Source organism: Lactuca sativa, chromosome 4 (assembly GCF_002870075.4).
Source record: "Lactuca sativa cultivar Salinas chromosome 4, Lsat_Salinas_v11, whole genome shotgun sequence".
In the NCBI taxonomy this organism is placed as follows: Eukaryota; Viridiplantae; Streptophyta; class Magnoliopsida; order Asterales; family Asteraceae; genus Lactuca; species Lactuca sativa.
The window spans coordinates 189,822,336-189,843,776 of record NC_056626.2 but is presented as its reverse complement, the minus strand read 5'-3'; the positions used below and the strand labels follow the sequence as shown (position 1 = coordinate 189,843,776).

The 21,441-nt window shown below is 39.3% G+C and overlaps 1 long non-coding RNA gene across 1 annotated transcript; it reads right to left on the bottom strand.

The window, feature by feature from the left end:
• Positions 1 to 1,150: 1,150 nt before the first annotated feature.
• Positions 1,151 to 3,354, bottom strand: LOC111877134 (uncharacterized). Its single transcript, XR_002845299.3, has 8 exons — positions 2,921 to 3,354; positions 2,685 to 2,812; positions 2,489 to 2,563; positions 2,305 to 2,409; positions 2,109 to 2,215; positions 1,936 to 1,985; positions 1,558 to 1,702; positions 1,151 to 1,262 (listed from the first exon to the last, which is right to left on the bottom strand). It is a non-coding gene; the product is annotated as an uncharacterized LOC111877134 (long non-coding RNA).
• Between the last annotated feature and the right edge of the window lie 18,087 nt (positions 3,355 to 21,441).

Here is a 21,441-nt window from a genome sequence, read left to right as displayed (position 1 = left end):
CGTAGCTAATTACCATCACCGGAGAATTCTAACTCCGTAGCTAGTCCGTAGCTAATTAGCTACGGAATAGCTACGGAATGTGCTTTCTGTTAGAATTCCGTAGCTAGTCCGTAGCTAATTAGCTACGGATAATTCTTATTTTCAGTTTTTCGGGCACCAAACGTCGTTTTTTCCGCTTCGTTTTTTTCACACCTCTATTATACATGATTATCTCTATTTTCACCAACTTATAACTATTAATATCATTCATAAAGTCGTGTGCACATACGAGATCCATTACTCGTTTAATGGTTTAACACGCTTATGATCTACATTCACATATAAATACGCACAAACACGTATACACACACACATACACGTACACATATACCACAACTCTTTCATGTATGTAAATATACATATACAAAAATAAATTCATCACAATTTGGTGAAAAGTATAGTAATTACATTGTTAAAACTGTGAAACGAATACTTGATCCCGAAGGTGCACACGACTTTATGAATGATATTAATATCTATAAGTTGGTGAAAGTATAGATAATCATGTATAGTAGAAGTGTAAAAAAAACGAAGCGAAAAAAACGACGTTTGGTGCCCGAAAAATAGAAAATAAAAAAATTATGTAGCTAATCCATAGCTAATTAGCTACGGATTTTTATTATTTTTGATTTTCCGGGCATTAAACATCGTTTTTTTCTCTTCGTTTTTTTTCCACCTCTATTATACACGATTATCTTTATTTTCAACAACTTATAGTCATTAATAGTGTTGATACAGTCGTTTGCACCTTTGAGATCCTTTATTCATTTAATGGTTTAATATTATATCCGTAGCTATTCCGTAGCCATTTTGTAGCTAATTAGCTACGGAATAGCTACGGGTTAACATCCGTAACTATTCCGTAGCTATTCCGACGCTAATTAGCTACAGAATGGCTACGGAGTAGCATCCGTAGTGATTCCGTAGCTAATTAGCTACGGAATACCTACGGAATTGCATCCATAGTTATTCCGTAGTTATTCCGTAGCTATTCCGTTACTAAATTAGGGCGTCCCATTCTGTAGCTAATCCGTAGCCATTCCGTAGCTAATTAGCTACGGAAATTTTCCGTAGCTATTATCCGTAGGAAAACACCCTTTTTCTAGTAGTGTATGACAATGAAGTTACATACAACATTGAAGGTAGAAATGAACAAAGCTGGTGCTCTTAAGTTCCAAATGTGACAATAAAGCCACTCAATAACAAAGTCTCTCTCATCTAACCTGCACCAGACAAATGAAGGTAAAACATTTTGTTACAATAAGACTAACATTTCAACAAATATATATTATTTTAGTTTTTTTTCTAGCACAAAAAGTGTTGATACATAAATAGTTTTAAAAATATATATTTAAGGCTTTTGGTATTTTAAAACTTATTTGATGTTGAAGAGTAGATAAAAATATCAAATAGTCGGATAAATACATACATGGCCACACCATTCTTAAGTACCACTAACACACAACATCAGCACATAAAACAACCACAAATGAAAAGAGATGGTAAAAAAGTGTTTACCTCCAATTTGTTAATACCAACCATGGGAGCCTTCAAATTTTTAACTTTAAGGCTGAAAATATTCTACAGCAGGAAAATGCAACATGTTTCCTTCTCAATCTCTCTATCAATTCCAATCACCAAAAACATCCTTCAGTCAAAGTTCCTAACCAGGATAAAGAAAATAAGTAAAAAAGTTAAATATTTTGTGAATAGTGACTGTTTATTATAACATAACTTTGAAAATGCCAAACTTTGTAATCTGGGGGTATCTTACTTGAAAATCATTGAAAAAAAATGCACCAAGGATAAAAGCGCCGGTTTAATCCAAATATATGAAACCTTGAGAGACTTTTTAGGCAATAAAACAATTTTAAAAAAAATGGATAATATGCCAACCTGCAGATACCAAGAGTTTTCCTCATATCTCCAGATGAAGCTGCAACTTTCTGCCAATCAATATTTAAGTTAATTCAAGTCTTATAAATTTTGACATTTAAATTAGATCCAATATGAGAAACATAGATAAATCTAGAACACATTAAACTGAAAAACACCATGTCAAATCATACCTATCAATATAATTTTTGAAAAGGGCAATGTTGTTAGCATAAATAGATCATGGAGCACCACCTGGTCCTTTGTAATCAAGTAATCCAATTCATCAGCAATAACCAACCTGTTTACAAAGCATTTATCAATAACTATTCACATTGCTATAATTGGATGGATTTTTCAAATGTAGCTAAAAAGGCATATACATCTTACATCATTTTTGTGCCAGATGACTATTGCTTTTGAGAATATAATTGCTGAATTTGACTTAAGGGAGTAGAACGGTTGTTGACTATGTGGTTGACTCTTTCCAAGTATCTGCCAAAGGCATTAGCTTGTAAGCGCTAAGTTGGTTGCATATGAGCCAATTCATATCAATGTATTGATAAGGTCTTACCTTGTTGAAAATTTCTGAAGTAGTTGAGAGAGAAGTACAGTTTATGCCCAAAATGTCTGGGAATTGACCTCCTGTCTGGAAACAATACATGATTCCACTCGTTATAATCTTCATCTTTTAGATGGTGTGAGTAATTATGTAAATGCATTAGTTCCACTGGGATTACAAAATGAACAATCAAGCATATGGAGATTACCTCTTTAGCCTAAACAGCATAGACCTTTTCACGTTTTCCATGGAAAAGCGATTTTCCAGTCCCTGGGCATCCACAAACGTACAAGCTCCCAGCCTTCTCTTCCTTGACCGCACTTAATTGCTCAGAATCTACATAATAAAACAGCTTAATTCAGAATATACGCACCAAAGAACACGAATTTCATAAATCTAGTCAAACATTAGGTAATTCCACTATGAATAGAAAATCGAGATAACCTTTTGGATTCCAGATTGGTTTATCTAGGAAACCATCCGGCTACTCCGACAACATAGGCGAAAGCTTAGCAGGTGACGTGGATCAGGTATTTGCGCAAAGGAGGTAGTGGTGGACGCTCGCCACCGTGCACATTGAATAGATCTGCCTCTCCGTAAGCGTATGAATACCAAGCCGTCTCATGGTCCCATTCACTTCCATGCTCCTTCGAAGATCCTGTGGCGTACCATCCGAGATCAGGTGGCAATGGTAGGATTTTCTCTTTTCTTTCTTGATGATCTTCCTTAACTTAATCGAGAATCTTGGTTGATCGTGGTTTATCTAAGTTTTCTAGGGTTAGGGCTACTTGTGTGTGACAGAAAAGGTGGACTGCATCTTTCGTGGAGACGATGAGAATTGGTTTGATCGCGGCTATGTTTAGGAGATTAGGTAAGGTCCGTCGTGTAGTGTAATACGTATACGATCCATATAGTCTAATACATATAAGATTGGTTATATGCTTAATATTATTGTACATGAGGTAATATATGTTGTACCTCTTAATTTTCAAGAAATGGGCAATATCCTTAATAATATAGTATATATATATATATATATATATATATATATATATATATATATTAATTTATCATTAAACTAACTTTTGTACATTCAATCACTCCAATTTTTTCTGGCCATCATTAATTTTCTGATCATCTTCTTTGGCTAACACTTTAGGATTTGGTAAAAATCTACATGTTGTTAGAGAGAGCATGTTACCTTGATTGAACGAAAAATGTGAGCTTGCTCTCGAGTCCATATAAAACTTGTTATCTGACGGTTGTTGAATGTACATAGATTGGAATACAGAGCCCAAATCTGTAAATTGAGGAGCATTTGTGTGACCACCAAAAGCTAGAGCGCTCATCTGTGGAGGTAGGGCATGTGGTGCAAAAAAAATGTTGTTTATATTTTTTGTTGTTGCTAAGTCAATGTTGCAGCGGAGTATGGAAGCAATCCAAATTGTTGTGGGCCGAAGACAGGAGGTTGTCGAAGCCCAGCAAGAAGGTTGGTCGATTGCTGAAGCGAGAGATGGACTATAGTGTCGACTGAGTTGGGCTTGATAATGGCAGAAACACCTGATGTGGTCCAACAATGAAGTTGTAAACAACTTGGTTTCCAAGTTGTTGGCCAACCATGTGATTATAGTAAGCTTGAGCATTCCCGAGAATACCTACAAAATTGTTAGAAGCACCCGAAGTTCCAGAATTACCTCCTCCTTTTGAGATTTTTAGACCACTTATTTTCTTGATTTCCCATAATTTGTTGAAGAATAATAGAAAGCAACATTTATTGAGAGACGAGCTTCAATAGTGGAATCACTTTTAGCCTCACCAGACTCATATAGAAGAGGCATGTTTTTTGCTTCAAGGAAAGTCGGGAATGGCTTTGTGTTGGTGACGACATCGACAATATTATGATAGGAGGGAGGTAATTGGCGTAAATTTGAATTACAAGTTTAACTTTCGTGATCGGTCAACATCCTTGAGATCATCAGCAAGATTCTTCAACGTGAGGCAATACTTGGTGATAGAGTTGTAACCCTTATGTGTATTACAAACATGATCTTGTAATTGGAGCATACACGACATCTTGTTATTCAAGAAGATTTTTTCAAGATTACCTCACAAGTCTTTTGTTGTGTAATCATCACTTGAGATAATTTTATAGTATACTTGGATCAAATGTGGAAAAGAACCAAAGACATGGTGTGTGCATCAATGCAATCCTATTCTTCATCATCATCGTCCTTCGGTAGTGATTTTCTGATGATATGACGAGAAACTTGAGTAACCCTTATCTTTGATTAATTATCCAATATCCAACAATTCTAATCCATTTTCTATCTAATAACAATATGATTACACTAAATAAGACTAATAAATGACACTTTAAGTCTTCAACATCAACAACCAAGGTTGAAATATGCAAAATCATTAAGAAAATTGATTATATTTGTAATTTTCAAAACCGATCTAATCCAATTGTAATTGGATCGATAAATAAACAACGCTACGGTGGCATAGATATGGCCATGTCATGGATACTAGGCTTCACAGAACGTCTTTTATAGCCAAATTGTAGTGTAAAGACACGCATATCTTTACTTCTTAATGGCTTAAGACCCATTACAAACCTCTTCTTTTTCTGTAAAATTCTTTCAAACTCCTCTCGTCACTTGATAGGCACCCCACACCTATCAAAAGTTATGGTCTTCAATATTCTTTAAAAAATTCGAATGGTTTCCTCGTGTAAGCACATCAACTGCTTCCACCTACTTTAGTATTCTAAAAAATGAGATTAAGAACTAGAGAAACACATAATCATTTAGTTAAACAAAAATAAAATTCATAAAGTAAAAATCAAAAGAAAAAGAAAATGCAAACTCTATAAAACGTCGGCTTGCCTCTCGATAAACGCTTTTTTTATGGAGTCGTGAGTTGGACTCCTTCTTGCTCTATGGTGTTGCAGAGGGGAGTGGGTCTCCCTTTTCCCCTTCTATTCCTTACACCTTCTTTTGTAAGCCTTATCTCACCTTATATATCCCTTCTTTGTGTTTTCTTTTTTCTACACATTGGCGTTGTCCTCGTGTTTCGCTTCAACCCTTTGCTTTTTCCAACAAGTACCGTCTTCCCTTCATATTTTGTGTGTTCCCTTTCTTCTACTTCCATATTGTTAAGGATCGACTCTTTTATGTATTGTTCAATCTCCTTTTCACTCAGCTCCCCATCAAAATATTGGTGATTTTAGTGCCACCATGTCATTTTAAGTAACTGGAACTAACATGTGAGCTAAGGGGCTTCATGATTTGTACTCTAATACATGTACGGGGTTGTGTGGAGTGCATGCATGTATAAGATCGAGTCAGAAGCCGGTTCGACGACTAGTCGGGGGTCTGAGGGCAGCGCCCCTAGGTCCGGGGTTTTCAAAGGGGTAGAGCCCCTGGGGTTTGGGGCAGCGCCCCAAAACCTCACCGAATTTTGCATGTGGGAACTTAATGGAAAAACTCAATTTCTTGAGGGTGATTATGGTAAAACTAATGAAACTCGTTAGTTTTGGTAACCCTAATCCAGATTAATATTACTGGCTTCCAATGCAACTAATGACGACCCAACCCTAATGAAACCCTAATCGTGTTTAGTATATAAACGACTCTTCTTTTCCAGAAGGTGGTTACGTTCTTTTTAGCTCTCATTTTTCATCACACATTCACACAACCCTTTAGCATAATAGCTTACGTTTTCTGTGCCTAGAAACGTAAGTGTCCGATTGGATTATCCTAGGCTGAATTTCTTGTAACCCAGGCATAAGGTAGAAATATCAGTTCGGAAAGTGATATCACGATCCAAGCTGGTACCTAGATCTCCACCACAAACCCTAATATTCCCAACACAAAATAGTTTTCTTCATTTTCCACCTTTGGTGTAGTGAACTCAAATACTTCAATGTCATTGGAACTGAAGCTCGATGTTCCGTGGGCTTCACATCCTTTTGCTTTTGTGGTATCTTCCAAACTCTAATCTCATCCTCCATCATTTTTTCTATTTCTTCTAACTCATTGACTCCTTCCTTATTTTCCTTGTTCTCTATTACCCCATCTAAATCATTTATTCTTAACATTTCATTCATAGTGTAACGTCCCAAAAAAAGACCCAAAATTTTCATTTTTAATTTAATAAAACATTAATCCAAACATTGTCATACAACCCCAAAAGATCAAAGTATGTCACTACATCAAAAAATATCAGAGTAAATCTCAAAATGCGGAAAAAGGTGGTGTGTGCTCTACAATCATCCCGGACTCTTTCTTTTGATCCTGAAGTACCTGAAACATAAACTGAAAACCATAAGCACAAAGCTTAGCAAGTTCCCCAAAATACCACATACCATACATAAACAAACACATAATGGGCCCCACCCAATGAGTGTATTGGGCCCCGCCCACCCTCTGTAACGCTCGTTTCCCTGGTACGCATTTAATTAAGTATTTATTCAATTTGAAAAGAGGGACTCGATGAGTTGGTAGCCCCTACTCGTCGAGTAGAGGGCATATTGTGCGAGAAAACCCATTTCAGAATTAAGAAACAAAATCACTTCTTGTCTTTGAAGAACTCCCCTTCCAAGTCACAATGATCTTCAAATAAGCTAATGATATAAGTCACCAAAAATTATCATATAACAACCTAAATTTTAAGATTCGTAACGCCACTTGATCGAGAAAATACTAGAAGTCGGAGATATATCAAGGCCTTAGAAGAGATCGACGAAGAACTACTACTGTAAAGGCTACTTCTCTGTAAAAGCTTTAGAAGAGCTCGATAAAGAACTACTACTGTAAAAGCTACCTTCATAGTTCTACCACAATATCAAAAATCTTCAAATTTGAAAAGTCACAAATCCAATTTCGAATAACCATACCAAATTCTCCCCCGATTTATAATAAAAAGCATGATTATAAAACCTTCAAATGGTCATGAGAATGATCTTGAATGGATAAATAATTATTGTGCTCTCGCACGACAAAATGATATAAAAAATGAAGTTTAAAATCCGAAAGAGTCGAAATAAATTTGATGTTATTGCGAAAAACGACTTTCCGAACCGTCGAGACTTGATGGAATCCTTAATTTTCTATTCACGGAAAAAATATGTGCATTTAAAAATCCAAAACTGTTCACCAACCCTTAAATTTGCAAACATTTAGAAAAATGGGCTGAAACCGTCACATTGCTGAAAGTTAGGGGATTAAAATAATAAATCTGCATCATATTCCCCTTCATTTGTAACAGTTTCTGGAAATGGTCCATAATCGCCAAGTTGTGAAAACAATAGGGACCAAAAGTGTCAATTCGTTGAAGTTGTAGGGACCAAGAACGTAACATGAGTCATCTTCCCCATTTAGACGTGATTGAAGAACACAACGATTTCTCTCTTTTACCAAAAACACTGAATCCGCCGATCAAACCGTTCGTTCCGTGCACAACGATACAAACACGAATCTAGGTTCGTTCCGAGCACAAGGTCCATCCGTGAGTTGCAGATCCAAGATAATTCCAACAACAAACCCATTCGTTCCGAACATCACATTAGCGATTGTGAATCTAGTTCTAGATGTGAGCCACAGTGTGAAACAAGACAGCCTCGATTCCTTGACCTTTCGCTCCGAATCAATCGATCACAAACACGATGTGAATCATAGTCAAACCAAATCTAATCACAAGTTCTTGAGACGAATCCGAGTCCAGTCCCACCTTTCGTTCTGAATCTGTCGATTACACACCTAAAGCGAATGACAGTTAAAAGTTCGATGCAAGTCGATTCACCATTACGAACGTTATCAGTCTCGTTGCGAAACCCAATGCCAGCCGATTCTCTGCGAATCAGCGACATTCACTAGTCCAAACAGAGGTTCGCTGCGAACCCAAAGCTTTAAGTGATCGTGGAAACAGAATTGTGAGCCCAAAAAACTTAGTTCCGATCATTTTCAGGTTGTCAAGCTCCAACCATTCGCATGTGAAACAGTTCGTACCAACAGATTCACAACTTCAGTTTTGACTTTTAAAGTTTGACCATTGTGTAACATCCGGATTCCCAGGTACATTATTTATTCTTTATTTTGGAGGGAATCAGCGAGTTGATGCTTAGACTCGCCGAGTAGAGTCGTAAATTCCATCTGGGTTAATGACCGGATTCGGCGAGTCGAGTAGTGGACTCGGCGAGTTCGTTCTGTATAATGAAGCCCTAATTCCCGGGGATTGAGACCTATTTAAAGGGGCTTATAGCCACAAATTGTGGCTACCAGACCCCTGAGTGAAACCCTAAGCAATCTAGAGCATTTGTGAGGAAGAAGATGCCATTTCTGATCCTTGTGTGGGTGTTTTTGCAAGAAGAAGGTGACCAAGGCAAGAGGGAGCTGAAGAGAGTGCTATTCTGTGGATTTCAGAGCCTAAGAACTTCATATTGAGGTATATATTCGATCCTTCTTCAGTTTTGGGTGTTAATCCTTGAGAGTTAGGGTTTCTAGCCCATTTAGAGTGTGAATGATGGTGCAATTGATCCCTTCTTGTGTTGAGGCTTCGGATCTGGATCCAAAGAGGTCCAGAGACCTTAACTCCCTGATCTTTATGGGGTGACATTGGGTAATATGAGCTTAGGGTGACATATTGAGGCCATTTATTCAAATAGAGCCATTGGGTCCTTGCATGAGCATCAAGATCCAGACTTTACGTGTTTATATTGCTTAAGGAGGCCAGATCTATGGGTTAGAGGAACATATCTGACCTCAGGAGGTCATTTGAGCTTGAGCATGGCATGAACTCGCCGAGTCCCAAGAGCAGACTCGACGAGTAGGGCTAGGATTTCCCATAGTTCACATAGTAACTTGTCGAGTTGGGGGAATGACTCGGTGAGTCAAAGGGAAATAGAGGACTGGAGTCTAAGGTGGAACTCGCCGAGTTCATAATGGGACTCGGCGAGTAGAGTCGGGGTGGCCCCACGATTCATGCCAGGTGTAATCCATCGAGCAGCATGCGATACTAGAGGGATGGTGGACACGTGTAGACTCGCTGAGTCGCCCAAATGTACTTGGCGAGTCGGGTCAAAGTTTGATCGTTGACTTTTGTTGACTTTGAGGGTTTGGTCAACATTGGGGTCTTTGTGTCAAAAGAGGGGTAAAATGGTCTTTTACCCTTATGAGGGTGCCAAGAGAGGGTTAAGTCTAGTCTCGAGAGTTATATTTATGAGAGTATTTACTTTATGTGATTAGGCGGAGGCTAGACCATATTCCTACCGAGTCAGAGATTTACCGAGACATCTGAGGTGAGTCTTCTCACTATACTTTACCTAGAGTGGTAATAGAGTTATGTGACAGAGTTATTGTATGCTATCTATGCGATGTGTGGCACTACATTATTTCTATGTGATTTATGTTGTGTGTATATCAGAGTTAGGACCGGAAGGTCCACAGAGCTAGGACCAGAGGGTCCACAGAGTTAGGATTAGAGTTATGTGCCAGTGTATTTGTATGTTATTTATCTTATGAGATTTATTGTGATATGTGATATGCATGATTCAGAGTTATCAGAGTTAGGACCTTTGGGTCCATAGAGTTAGGGCCAGAGGGTCCACAGAGAGTTAGGACTAGAGGGTCCCACTGAGATACACTGACCAGAGGGTTAATAGAGTTATAGTCTTGAGTGGCTAATATTTTTTAGAGTGGTATTTTGAGGAAATCACTAAGCTTCATGCTTAGAATGTTTTGTGTTATATGTTTCAGGTTTTCTCAGGATCACGGGACGGCACCGACTCGATTGTACACACTAGAAGAAGCGTTTGTTTTGAGGATCCTGGTCTATTGATTGATTGAACAAAAGAGTCATGCATTGTAATTTAAACAAAAAGGGAGATTTTTATGTAAAGTGTTAAAGAGATAAACAATTTTAAACGAAAATTTTGGTGTTACACATTGCCCTTCCTGATTGTATTCGAGTTACAAATTTGATTTTGATATTTTCATTTGACCCATCGATTTTGAATCAAAACTAGCCATCAATTTCACCACAACCGATAAACAACCAAACCATTATTCCAATCGATATTTCAGATTAAACACATCGATTTAACAACTATTTTCTAGTTTTTCATCCGTTCATCATTAGTTCTTAAACGAATAATTATAAACACCAGACCAGAATCATCACTCTCATAGTAACAATATTGAAATAATCATCAATTTCTAACAGTTAATAAATTAACCTCGAAATTAATTGAATAAAGGATGAATCTGAGGGCTCAAAAGAAAAAAACGATGTGATAAGAAATTCGAATAACCCAGATCCCGTCATCAAACATGAACAAAATAAAAGATTGAAGGAAACAGTCGAATCTTAACATATAATCGATTTTCAAGCATAAATTAAATGAATGAATCCAAGAATAAGAATCTCTGATTTCAAGATGGCATTATCAAACATGAACGTGAATAAAGAAGAACTTGAATGAACAGGAAATAGGTTTGGGCTTATAAAGTGGACATGAAGTGCTTAATGGACTAGATCAAAAGTAAGAGTGTGATAGAATAAGAAAACGGCCCACAAACAGCTAGAAGATAACGAATTAAATAAGAATCGGATTAAAAATACCAGATGGATAGTGATGAACAGTAACATAATTCTCCCATGAACAGTTGATTGAACAATTTTTGATTCTAAAACGCCAAAACACCAATAATCTTCAATAACTTGTGTAGAAAATCATCAAATCAAGAACCGATACTACAAAAATCAATAGATCTTGAAACACCTGCTTTGATACCACTTGTTGGGATTAAAACCCTAATCATGATTTGATGAACAAGATGCGGAAAATAAGAACAAACACAAATAAGAAGATATGTTGAATGATCACTCGATTTATTCAAAACATGAGGAATAGATTACACTTTCAGAATAGACTAAAAAATCTAACTCTACATAAGAAACCCCATAATGTTTGGTGGCTACATTTTGCGTTACTCTTAACCCTAATTATGAATAATATATGATTATTTATAGGGAAAAGACAAGTCTTGGGCTTTTTACCTACACTTCATCAAGGGGGCCCATTGACATAATCCATGAAGTACTTTGAAACCTTACAGGTCCCGCCATTCTAACTAACTAGAACAAGAAGATTATAGGACAAAGCTCAAGATCTAGCATCCTAACATGATAAAATTTGAGTTTAGGACACTTACAAAGGTCCAAAAGAGTGCCAAGACAAAGAATGGAAGCTTGTTTGCTAGATCCTAGCTCAATAATTCCTCCTTCTTCCTTCAAAAGCTTCTAAGAGCACCAAAAAGAGCTTCAATAATAGAGGGGAAAGATTATGGTTTCTTCAAGGCTTGAGGAGGCTGAGGATGATCTAACCCTAGCCTCCTCATTCCTTTAAATAGGGAGAAACCTGAAAAATTAGGGTTTTTGCCATCAGGTGGCTGCCACACTGTAGCGACTAAATGAAACCCACGTTTTACTCTTGACTTGCCACGTTGTGGTGGTCCTTCACCACATCGTGGAGGCACTAAACATAAAAGAAAATAATTACAAAGTACCTCAAAATTCGGATGTTACACTAAAAGTTACTTTTTCTATGATCAAGTCAAGCAACCAAACACAAATTATGGATCAGTTATACTCTCTAACACATTCAAAGTTAGTAACTTTAGTTACCTAAATCTAGCATTTAATGATCATAAACAACTAGATAGCAAATTCATGCAAATAGAATGATCATCTACAACACAAAACTTGTAACAAGGTAAATTAAAGCTTGAACTTTAACATGTAAGGATTATGATTTATCAACAATAGAAAAACCAACAATAAGTAGTCATAAGATTGAAATCAACACATAGTTCAAAGGGTTCATCATCACCAACGAAAGTTTAAGGGTTGTAGCCCATAATCATAGCATAAAGACACACAAAATCAAAGCAATTAAGACTAGACATGATTAAAGCTAGCAAACTGAAAGATTTAATGTTGTTTTCTTCTAGATCTCTTCAACAATTAAATTCCAAACGAATTCTGATCCTCCAAGGGTTTTCCAGAGGTTATTTGTCGCAACTTTTCTCCAGAAGATCAGCTAAAATTCCCCATTTTGACCTAATACCGATATATTTATACTTTCCAAATTCTAGTCGCCACAGCGTGGGAATTAGGTTCCACTTTGTGGGAATCTTTTAAATCCCATATGCAGAAAGAAATTACATGGCCACGTCGTGGCATTAAGATCGCCACGTCGTGGTATTCTTTGTTCAACTCGTATTCGAGAACTTTCTCAATGCCATGTCGTGGGCTGAGGATTACCACGTCGTGGGGATGTCTTTTCCCTCACTTCTTTAATCTTTTTCTCTTATTTTCCAGCTCCAATTCTCCAACTTCTAGTTTTTGTTCAGTTTTGGCCCTTTTCCTCAAGAGTAGTCTTTTTAGCTGCAAGATACAACTTAATCATTATAAGTACCAAATATCTTTGCATTTTTCCAAAATATAGCTTAAATATATTAACATATAGCTTAAATATATGTATAAATATGGCAATATCATCCTGCCGCTAGAAAAGATCTCCGATGACTCCAAAACATCTCCAAAACACCCCCTGCCCTCTCCCCAACTCGTCTCTCCCTCCCCCCTCTCTCTTTCTCTCTCTCTCTCTCTCTCTCTCTCTCTCTCTCTCTCTCTCTCTTTCTTAACCCCTATTCCTCTCCATCGATCCTACAACCACCATCGGTAAATAATATCACCACCGGTCAATGTCATCACCACCATAGCTCACCATAACCACTATAGATCGCTACCACCAAATCTCTTCTTCACAAATAGGAGCTAAAGACACAAGAAGAGGATCTTGTAGGGATGAAGTCGCTAAAAATACATAGATTTTATCACGTTTGATGCTAGAGAAGGTTCAATGATCTGAGACGAAACCCTAGGCAACGACAACAATCAGAACGAAACCCTAGGCAGTGGCAATTTGAGATGATGAAGGTGAAGGTTCGAAGATGAAGTATTCAGATCGGATAAGAAAGAGGAGGGGAGACAGAGAGGATGGTTATGGTCCGTTGAGCTCCACAGTGGTAGAGCACAAATGAAGAGGCGATGGTGCCAGAATGGAGGATATGGCAACGATTACTTGTAGGGGATGAAATTCGTGGTGTGAAAGGGATGACGTCGGTGGTTTGAAGGGGACGACGAGTACCTCCGGGCTCCGGTGGCCGGATTTTGACTTTACATGGGATGTGATTTTAAGATGAAGATAGAGAAACTCGAGGGGAGATTTAGGGTATCTAGCTAAATAGGGGTGGGGGTGTGTAAGGGTGACGGGGCAACTTCAATTTGGTAGTGGAAGGGTGAAGTGGTGGAAGGAAAGACCAATAGCATTACAACAACATTTGCGCGGGTGGAATTTTTATTGCGCGGGTACCCACGCAACTGCCCAGTTTGGGCATTTTGGTCATTTGGCACACCATAACCCTTGGGGATCAGATCTAGAGGCTCATTCACGATTTTTCCACCATTGGAGACCTACAAGAGGCGATTTGGAGAGCAAAATACTCAATTTCTTTCATCTTTTCAAGTCTTAGGTAGATTCTTGATGCAAATTAATTATTGTTCTTGTTACTTTGTTACCATGAGTGGCTAATACTCTTATTTGGTTGACTTTGACTGAAAACCAATGAATGTTTGTGGGTTTTGAAGGATTTATGTTAATTATCAATTTATTCCATGTTTATGATTCTAGTTTACAATTCTTATGCTTATTTGATGCTTTGATCATGAGCTTAGTATTTGATTGAGCAATGGTTGATTTGTTTCATTGATTTTGCATTGGATCATTGAATTTATCTAAAACAAAGGCTTTATGATGGTAGAAATCATCTCTAGTTTATGAATCATAACTCCTTTATGGATGTGTAAGCATTTGACATCCTCTAGGAATTGGGGATTCCTTCATTCTTAAGGCTAATTGATTTCTTGGGATTAATTGCTTCAATTGACCCTTGATCTTAATTAAGAAGGTGTGTTGTGGACTTCCCCAACCTCCATACTACCTATGAGGAATCTTGGCATATCATGCTTCATGATTGCTATAACCAATTTAGGATGAAGGATAAGCTTTGTATTAGATCCTAATGATAAACACACAAATGTTCATTGTGTTGAATTGCCTTAGTTAACCAATTATTCCCAACCTTTGAGCATCTCATCAACTTGCTTAATTGCAAAGTTTTTTTTAGTTATTCAAGTATTTTAGTTTTCAAGTAATCAAACACCCCCCTCTTTTTAGTTTAATTGTAGTTGTTAGATTAATTTCACTAGTTCTATTGAATTGCATTAGTGATTGAATACAACCATTTCCCCGAGGATCAATACCCCTTTTTACCATTATATTACGTTTATTTAGCAATCAAAAGGGTGTAATTTTCTTGGTGGGCTTGACATCCCATATAGTTTTGGCGCCGTTGTCGGGGAAATTGGTTATTGTTATTTAATTGTTTATGCCTAGGTCTACAAGAACCGCTGAACTACTCTACAATCCGGAAATTGAAAAAGAAGCAAAAAGGTTGAAAAAGTTAGCCAAACAAGCAAAGCAACAACAACTAGTTCAAACTTCTTCCTCTTCTCCACTAATCAACATAGAAGATCAAGTTCGTACTTCGAGTGATACCGACACTAAACCAAGTTCTCCAATTGTTGGACATTCCTTTGAAGACATTCCATTTGAAAACCACATAGCCATGAATCACACTCCACCTCACAATCCCAACCCAAACCCAATCAATCAAGATGCCAATACCCCACCCCATCAACCAAGACAACAACCACAAGAACCTCTCATTGATATGCCACCTTGGAATCAAGCCCCTCCTCAAAACCAACCCAATTATCAACCACAAAACCAAAACTTCCACCAAAACAACCAACCTCAAAACAACGCTTTTCAAGTTCAACAACAAGTGCATTACCCAAATCAACCCAATTACCAACCCCCTCAAATGTACCAAAACCAAATGTACCCACAACAACAACCCCCTACAACCAATATCCTAATTACCAAGCTTATCCACCACTAATTTACAATCACAACCAATACCCTTACCCACCTTATCATCAACCACCCAATTACTTGCAACAATATCCCAATAATCCCAATCCACCCAATCCCCCTCAAGAGTTGAAACTTAGACAAATGATGGAAACAGATGTTACTCACACACCTCTTGCTATTGTTTATCCCGCAAACCGCCGAGGGATTGAATTGAAGTCAAGTTTCATCCATCAACTAACCAAATCCCATGGGTTGGATAGAGAAGATCCTCAAAAGCATTTGAAGTCCTTTCATATTATATGTGTTAGCATGTTACCCGACAATGTCACATTGGATGATTTCAAGTTAACCGCATTCCTGCTCACCTTAGAAGATAAAGCTAGAGAGTGGTTATTCAACTTACCACCAGGATCTATTCACACATGGGAAGAGTTACCCAAGGCGATCAATAGCAAATTCTATTCCACCTCCCGAATTTCAAGTCAAAGAAGTGACATTTTGGGGATTCGTCAAGGAGAAAATGAAACATTTCATGATTTTTGGGAGCGCTTCAACAATTTGTGTACAAGTTGTCCTCAACACAATATACCCGAACAACTACTTCTTCAAAAAATTTATGAGGGTATGAATGAAAAAGATCGGAGGATGATTGATGCTTCAAGTGGTGGTGACATCTTCAACAAAACCCCTCACGAGATCTGATTACTTTTTGGTACCATTTCTCAAAATCAAAGGAATTTTGGGACTCGAAATGACATGAAGAGAAATTCTACACAAGTGGTTGGTGAAGTTAGCAACACTCAACACTTGGAATCAAAGCTCTTGGATTTGACTAATGTGTTAAGTCAAATGGTGGTGGGAAGTGGCCAACAATTGATGGTATGTGGTATTTGTGCAATGACGGGCCATTATACGGATAAGTGTCCCACACTTGGAAGTGAACCGGAAGATGTGAATGCAATGGGCAGATATCAAATTCAACCAAGACCCATGGGATTTCAAAATAATTTCAACCCAAATTGGAGGAATAACCAAAACAACCCTTATCCACCAAAGCAAAATCCACCAAATCTTTTGATGAGACCCCAACATCCACAATACCAATCCCAAAAAGCTCCATCTCCACAAAATTCTTATAACCCTCCAAATTACCAACAACCTCTACAACAAGGCCAATCAAGTGGTACCCATCAAATGAGCCTTCAAGAACTTGTCACTTTTCTTGCTCAAAGCCAAACCCAATTTCAACAAGAAACCAAGAATACTTTCTCCAACATTCAAGCACAAATTGGAGACTTGGCAACCACTCTCAACAAGATAGAACAAAGGGGTAAACTTCCATCACAAACCAAGAAGAACCCCAATGTGAGTGCCATCACCTTGTGAAGTGGGAAAACACTTGGAGAAAGTCAACCTAAAAAAGTTTCAAGAGAAGACGAAGATGAAGTGATCATTGTGGAACCTCCAAAAGTTGTGGTTCCTCCAAAGGAACCGGTTGTGCCAAATGTTGATCAACCCGATCCTTCCAACAAACCGATCAAACCATTGGTCATACCACCACCTTTTCCATCCCGGTTGGCTTCCTCAAAGAAACAAGAAGAAGAGAAAGAGTTTCTTGAGACTTTTCGCAAGGTTCAACTCAACATTTCACTATTGGATGCCATTAAGCAAATCCCACGTTACGCCAAATTTCTTAAGGATTTGTGCACCAACAAGAGAAAATTCAAGACAAATGAGAAGATTCAAGTCAATGCAAATGTATCCGCGGTCATCCAAAAGAAGCTTCCACCCAAATGCAAAGACCCGGGAATGTTTGCTATACCTTGTACCATTGGTGATTTACATGTTGAAAGTGCCATGCTAGATCTTGGAGCCTCAATCAATATCATGCCATACTCGGTTTTTCAATCTCTCAATGTTGGACCTTTGGAAGAAACCGGAGTCATCATTCAATTAGCGGATAAGTCAAGTGTATTTCCAAGAGGCGTGTTGGAGGATGTACTAGTTCAAGTCAATCAACTAGTATTTCCCACGGATTTCTATGTCATTGACCTTGAAGAAAAGACTCCTTCCAAGTCATCTATGATTCTCCTTGGAAGACCCTTCATGAATACCGCTCACACGATTATTGATGTCCACAATGGGAAGATCACCATGGAGTTTGATGGAGAGACCATTCACTTCAACATCTTTGAAGCAATGAGATATCCTAGCAATATATCTCTATTGTATCGAGTTGATGTGATTGAGCCAATCACCCAACAATTATTCGAGTTATCAAATGGGGATCTTTTGAAGATGGTGCTTAACATGAGTCTTGAAGGTGACAGTTTGAAGAATATCTTGGATTTGTATACATTGGATTCCGAAGTTGAAGATATTGTGAAGACTTTAGAAATTACTAATTCCACAAAGAAGGATGTTTCTCAAGTTGCCTTATCTCATTCTCCAATCAAGATGCCACCTTCCATAATCCAACCACCCACACTTGAATTCAAAGTCTTACCTAGCCATTTGAAATATGCTTATCTAGGTCAAGATGAGACTCTACCGGTGATTATCTCTTCTCAATTGAAAGACTTTGAAGAAAACCAATTGATTGAAGTCTTGAAAGAGCATAAAGAGGCCATGGGGTGGACCATAGCGGATATCAAGGGTATAAGTCCTAATGTATGCACTCACAAGATACTCATGGAAGATGATTGCAAGCCTAGGAGGGAAGCACAAAGACGATTAAACCCTCCCATGATGGAAGTTGTCAAGAAGGAGATAATCAAGTTACTTGATGCGGATATGATTTACTCAATTTCCGACTCCAAATGGGTTAGTCCGGTGCAAGTGGTTCCCAAGAAAACGGGAATCACGGTTGTTGAGAATAACAAAGGCGTAATGGTACCCACTCGAGTTCAAAATGGATGGAGGGTGTGCATTGATTATAGAAAGTTGAATTCAAGCACACAGAAAGATCACTTACCTCTTCCTTTCATTCAAATGCTCGAGCGATTGGCGGGAAAATCGCATTATTGTTTCCTTGATGGATACTCGGGTTTTCACCAAATACCCGTTGCCCCCGAAGATCAAGACAAAAGGACTTTTACATTCCCCTTTGGCACATTTGCCTACAAGCGGATGCCATTTGGATTATGCAATGCCCCCGCCACATTCCAAAGATGCATGGTGAGTATCTTCTCCGAGTATGTTGAAAATATAATCGAAGTGTTCACGGATGCCATTTGGACACATTGTCTCCAAAAAGGGCATTGAAGTTGATAAAGCCAAAATTGATGTCATCCAAACCCTTCCTTACCCAACGTGTGTTAGAGAAGTGAGATCTTTCTTGGGCCATGCGGGATTCTATAGAAGATTCATCAAAGATTTATCTAAGATCACTGTAACACCCAAAATCAGAAAGGCCAAGAAATGAAAGAAAACTCTAAGTCAAAGGGTCAACTCGTGGAGTCCAGGGAGGAACTCGACGAGTCAGAGCGGGATCCGGGATATCGAGTAAGTGACCGACTCGGCGAGTCGACGAGTGGAATCGACGAGTCTGATCTGAATGAGGAAAACCCTAAATCCGGGACTTGGAGCCTATTTAAACGTCTCATTCTCTTCCCTAGGGTTCCTTTACTGCCTCTCTAACCCAGAACACCAAACCCTAGCCGCCATATCCGTTTTTGAGCTAATTATTGCCTTGAAGAGTGCATTAAAGCTTAGAGAAGGAATAAGGATCTTGGAGGTGCGAGAAGGGGGCTATAGATCTGGGATTGTGAAGACATTTCAGAACATTTGGAGGTAATAAACTAGTACTTGGACTCCTTTGCACCTAGATCTATTCTTATGTGTGAGTTTTGGGCATTCTTGGCATGATAAGTAACCATTTCGAGCTAGAAAGGTGAGACCTTGGGACAGGCCGCTCCAGGATATAGTTGGGTGAGACCCGTGTGCGAGGCCCGTATGAGAGTAGCAGTATAGGTGAGACTTTGGGAGAGGCCGCTCCAGGATATAGTCGGGTGAGACCCGTGGGCGAGACCCGTATGAGAGGAGCAGTATAGGTGAGACCTGAGAGCAGGGTTGCTCAGTAGTATGGTTGGGTGAGACCCATGGGCGAGGCCCGAGCGAGAGTGGTTAGACAAGTGGGACTAGAAGGATAGAGGCGGGTGAGACCCGTGGGCGAGGCCCGTGAGTTTTAGTAGCACAGGTGGGACCTGGTAGGGACCTTCGTGTCAAGATAGGGGACCGACGATCCCAGGATTGTAGTGCCTGAATGAATATATTGAGCATTTATAGGTGGTCGAAGTTTCTTCGGAAGTCGCTGGGAGCGACTAGGAGTTGTGTTGGGTCTAGTGACCGGTGGGAGCCAGTAATCCAGATATTGATAGATTGGTAGGGACCAGGGTGGTCTCAGTTCATCCGGAAGGCAGATAAGGAATAGCAGAAATTTCCAGCCAGTAGCAGTGCTGGTAAGCGGTCTATGGTGGAATTCAGTTAGTTGATCATGGGGTGCTCGTCACCCAATTATAGTAGAGAGGAATGCCCAGTGGATACTGGAAATCATGACCTGTACGGGAGGTAGCGGGAGTAATGGATTGGGTGAAGGATAGGACCTTCACAGTGACAAAGGAAATAGTTGGTTATGGAGCATCGCCTTGGGAAAGCAAGAAAACGCACAAGGAAAGAGGGGGTGAATCCCTATGAGCTCAGTTGCAGTACTCGGAGAGTACCAGAAGGATTGTCGGTTGAGTAAGTTGTGTTTCCAGGATGTTCAGGGTCAGGGTTGACCTGAGATTATTATCCGCAAGGATTAATGGTCGTCAGGAGGACCGGGCGAAAGGCCAGCAGAGGTAGTCCGCAAGGGTTAGTTTTCCCAGACAGAGAGTTGGAGGCAGTTCCTAGGACAGTTGGCCATAGCAAACTTCGAGGACGAAGTTTAGTTTAAGTGGGGAAGAGTTGTAACACCCAAAATCAGAAAGGCCAAGAAATGAAAGAAAACTCTAAGTTAAAGGGTCAACTCGTCGAGTCCAGGGAGGAACTCGATGAGTCGGAGCGGGATCTGGGTTATCGAGTAAGTGACTGACTCGGTGAGTCGACGAGTGGACTCGACGAGTTTGGTCTGAACGAGGAAAACCCTAAATCCGGGACTTGGAGCCTATTTAAACGTCTCATTCTCTTCCCTAGGGTTCCTTTACTGCCTCTCTAACCCAGAACACCAAACCCTAGCCACCATATCCGTTTTTGAGCTAATTATTTCCTTGAAGAGTGCATTAAAGCTTGGAGAAGGAAGAAGGATCTTGGAGGTGCGAGAAGGGGGCTATAGATCTGGGATTGGGAAGACATTTCAGAACATTTGGAGGTAATAAACTAGTACTTGGACTCCTTTGCACCTAGATCTATTCTTATGTGTGAGTTTTGGGCATTCTTGGCATGATAAGTAACCATTTCGAGCTAGAAATTCAGATATGAGGTTGCTACCTCAGGACCATGCTTATTTTGGTCTAGAATCCCATAAAGTAACAGCTCTTGGTATGTTGGTGAAGCATGTTTGTCATAAACCCTAGTTTTGAGTGTTTTGAGCCTAGATCTTCATAGCTACACGTAAAGTTTGCCACTTTACGTGAGGAATAGGCCTTAGAAGTATGGATCTATGTGTTGGAGCCCCTGTTTGGCTCGAAAAGCCACTGCATGGATTAAGAGATGGAGCGACTCGGCGAGTTGGATGAAGTTGGGCAGGAACTCGACGAGTTAGAAGAACAACTCGGCGAGTCTGTTGAAGATTGCCTTGGACTCGGCGAGTCAAGTCGCGAAACCCCAAGCCCTTCGAGTTAAGACTCAGATCAGTGTGTTGAGTGGGGACTCTGTGAGTTGGACAGGTCGGGACTCGGCAATCGGTGGACTCGGTGAG